The following is a 4,285-nucleotide window of genomic DNA, read 5'->3' as shown; positions in this document are numbered from 1 at the left end:
TGCTGTCCCTGTGCGGTCCCTGTGCTGTCCCTGTGCTGTCCCTGTGCGGTCCCTGTGCGGTCCCTGCTGCCACCGCGCGGGGACACGGAGCGGGACCGCGACCTGGGGACACCGGCACAGGCTGAGCCCACCGGGGACCCTCGGCACAGGCTGAGCCCACCGGGGACCCCCGGCAGCCGCAGAGTTTGACAGAGACAAGCGCCGGGTTCTGCCCCCGGGCTGGGGCAGCTCTGGATCCACAGACGGGGGAAGGAGAGGCTGGAGACCTGCGGGAAGGGACCTGGGGGTGACAGCGCAAAGGGCCACCCTGTCCTGCGGGCATCAGGGCTGGCACCGCCAGCCAGGGGAGGGGGGGATTGTCCCGCTCTGCTCTGGGCTGGGGCAGCCTCACCTCGAGTGCTGGGGGCAGTTTTGGGTGCCACGATATAAGAAGTACCTAAAGCTGTCAGGGAGTGTCTAAAGGAGGGAAGTGAAGGTGGGGAAGGATCTGGAGGGGCCGCACGAGGGGCTCTGTCCTCAGTATATTTAGAGAGTATATTTAGAATCATGGAATATCCGGAGTGGAAAGAGACCCCCAGGATCACCCAGTGCATCCCCTGGCCCTGCACAGACACCCCAACACTCCCACCCTGGGCATCCCTGGCAGCGCTGTCCAAACGCTCCTGCAGCTCTGGCAGCCTCGGGGCCGTGCCCATTCCCTGGGGAGCCTGGGCAGTGCCCAGCACCCTCTGGGGGAAGAACCTTTCCCTGATCCCCATCCTCAAACCTCTCTGACTCAGCTCCATCCTTGGGTGCTGTCCCTGTCCCAGGGAGCAGAGCTCGGAGCTGTCCCTCGGGTGGAGCTGCAGCCCCCGGGAGCTCTGCCCTCAGCCTCCTCCAGGCTGAACAAACCAAGGGGCCTCCCTCGGGTGACCCCTCCAGACCCTTCCCCACCCTCATTCCTCTCCTTCGGACACTCTCTGACAGCTCCACATCCTTCTTTTCTCGCTCATATTGTGGTGCCAATATTTGTGCTGCTCAAACCGGGACGTGGCCTGCCACAGTCCTTCCCGCTGGGACAGGAGCCCGCTTTCCCAGGGATGTGGAGCTGCTGGAGGCGTCCAGCACCAGGGAGAAGGGCCATGGAGAGAGCCGAGCTCAGCAGGAAGAGGGAACACAGGAGCAGTAGATGGTGCTGTTGCCCTGTAGGATGATGCTGGCAGGGGCGGGAGAATCCCAAATCTCAAATCGGGAGTGCTGGATCCATCCCAGGCCTCTGGCAGGGGAACCTGAACACCAAAAAGCTTTCTCCAGACCCTCTCCCCCTCTGCCCAGCAGTGTTACTGAAAACCTGCAGTGCAGCTGGCTTTGCTGGCCCAGCACCCCCATCCCAAGGTTTCCCAGGACCTGCATCCCTCCCCCAAAGGGCAAAGGGATTTTGTTGTGGGGTTTTGTTGCTTTTTTTTTTCTTGCCTGTAGAGACAATAATGCAGAAAACCCATTTTCCAGTTGAAAAATTCCGAGCTCCAAAAGGGAGGTGAAGCAAATATGTTAAGTCAAACTACAGTGGAAAACCTCAAAGGTTAATTTAAAATTTGATGTCAAGGTAGTAAAGGACCATTTTTGCATGAGGCTGTTATGTGGAAAGGGGACAAGTGGGTGAATCCAGCAGGATGTTGTTACTTCAGAGGAGAAGCCATGAGAGGGAGCTCAGAGGGGTCAAGGGCCTGTGTGGTGCTTTTTTTCCTCAGCAGTGAACTTTCCCTGAGGTAGAAATTGGGAAAAAATCCTGGGATAAAGGGGCTGGCAGTAAAACTTGGGTGAGTTTCTGTGTCCAGTTCTGGGCTCCTCAGTACAACAAAGACAAGGAGCTACTGGGGAGGGTCCAGTGGGGCAGTGGAGGTGATTTGGGGTCTGGAGATTCTGATGAGGAGGGACTGCGGGAGCTGGGCCTGGTCAGGCTGGAGAAGGGAAGGCTCAGAGGGGATCCCATCAACCCATACAAACATCTCCAGGCGTGCCAGAGGATGGTGCCAGGCTCTGTTCAGTGGTGCCAGTGACAAGGACCAATGGCCATAAACCAAAACACAAAGAATTCCACCTAAACATGAGGAAGAACTTCCTTCCATGGAGGGGGCAGAGCACTGGAACGGCTGCCCACGGAGGGCCTGGAGCCTCCCTCTCTGGAGACATGCCAACCCCCCTGGATGTGTCCCTGTGTCACCTGCTCTGACCAGGGGCTTGGACTGAGGGATCTGCAAAGGTCCCTTCCAACCTTAATAATTCTGTGATCCTGTGAGTTTTGGGCTCCTTTGTGAAGTGCTGGCAGAGCAACAAGGGGACCTTGAGCACCTCCCAGCCTTGCCCAGCCCAGGGGAGGTTTCCCAGGACAGAGTCACCTCCAGCTGTGGGAGCCATGCAGGAGGATGGGGACATCTGTGTGCTCATCACTCCAGGCTGGGCAGAAACCTGGCAGGGGAGGTGGCAGGTGACAAATTTGATGGGAGTGGCCTGGAGTTGTCGCAGAAACATCTCGAAGGACCACGGGGTGAGTGTGTCACCAGTGTCACATCGTCCCTCGTGGCACCAAGTGAAGTGGGAGGGCTTCAGGGAGAGCAAGCCAGAGGTGTCACTGCCCTGCCAGCCCCGAGGCTCTGCTCGTGAGGGACTTGGGGACAGCTCCAGGCTGTGCCCTCGGTTTAGCTGAGCTGTGTGGGAGGGTGAGAGGAGCCTGAGCTGTGCCAGGATGCTGCATTTTCCAGGTTCAGCGTTTCAGACGTCCCTACCAGCCCACAGGGAACTGTTCTTTATGTTTGAATTACTACAGGGGGAGAGATAACAACGTCATAATTAGGTTTGCACCTTTGAAATCTTCTATTTCTTTTGCAGCTTGAATATTTATGCAATCACAGAGCTTTGCATGTCCCAGTTCTCCACATTATTTATTTATGTTCAACAACGACTGTACTTGTTAAATCACAATGTTTTCAATAAAAGAATATGAAAAGGGAAGAATAAAAAACTCACCTCAAGCACAGAAGTGCTTTTTCCTCCTCTCCCCTGAGCCTCAAGCCCTTACCTTGGATCCTTTCTAGCTGGAAGCCCTGGGGATCTCTTAGCTCCAAATCCATGATAAGTTGTACAAATACAAATAATTTGTTTCTCTGAAGGAGAAAAAGGCTGGGCCAACGTGGGAACTGGGGATTTCTACTGAAGAGTCTCAAACCCAGTGATGGATTCCAGCCCTGCACATGGGGAGTGTCCCTGTGGGCATGGGGACAGGGCTGGGCCCTGGGTGCTTGGCTGGGCCAGGGGGAGGCCAAGCCCCTCTCCCACAGACACACCAGTAACCCCATGAGAACGGATTCCAGCAACACCAGTTACTGCCATGGATCCGGGCATGCGCTCTGGAGCAGTGTGGGAGTGGAGATGATTGTCCTGATCCACATCTCAGGGAGAGGGCAGGGTGACAGACTGGGGGGAGCTGGGACAGCCTCACACATTGGGAGGACACGAGGTTTTCCTGCTGTGACCCAGGAGGAGTGGGAATGGCTCCAGGGGTCCCTGCAGGTGGGGTGGGTGCTCAGTGCTGGGGTCAAGAAGAAGCAAATCTGGAGGAGCATCAGCCACGCCGAGACCAGGACAGATCCAGTCAGGGATGAGGAATGGATGGACTTTCCTGGGCCTTGGATTCCAGCAGATGTAGCTCCAGCCAGGGATGAGTGGGGCTGCTCAGGGTGTGGGGCTGGTTCATGGTATAGGGCTGCTCCAGGGTGTGGGGCTGCTCCAGGCTGTGGGGTTGCTGCACGTTTGAGGCTGTTCCAGGGTGTGGGGCTGTTCCAGGGTGTGGGGCTGCTCCAGGGTGTGGGGCTGCTCCAGGGTATAGGGCTGCTCCAGGGTATAGGGCTGCTCCAGGGTGAGGGGCTGTTTCATGGTATAGGGCTGCTCCATGACGTAGGGCTGCTCCAGGGTGTGGGGTTGCTGCATGTTTGGGGCTGCTCCAGGGTGTGGGGCTGTTCCAGGGTGTAGGGTTGCTCCATGGTGTAGGGTTGCTCCAGGATGTAGGGTTGCTCCACGTTTGGGGCTGCTCCAGGTTGCAGGGCTGCTCCAGGGTGTGGGGTTGCTCCACGTTTGGGGCTGCTCCAGGGTGTGGGGTTGCTCCATGGTGTAGGGCTGCTCCAGGCTGGGGGGTTGCTCCACGTTTGGGGCTGCTCCAGGGTGTAGGGTTGCTCCAGGCTGTGGGGTTGCTCCACGTTTGGGGCTGCTGTAGGACACAGCTGCCTGTTCTGCAATAAAGAAGCTTCAG

Source organism: Corvus kubaryi, unplaced genomic scaffold (assembly GCF_017639235.1).
Source record: "Corvus kubaryi isolate FWS band 111438036 unplaced genomic scaffold, C.kubaryi_AGA036_p1.0 37187, whole genome shotgun sequence".
Taxonomy (NCBI): domain Eukaryota; kingdom Metazoa; phylum Chordata; class Aves; order Passeriformes; family Corvidae; genus Corvus; species Corvus kubaryi.
The sequence above is the reverse complement of the archived record's forward strand: the minus strand, read 5'-3'. Positions refer to the sequence as shown.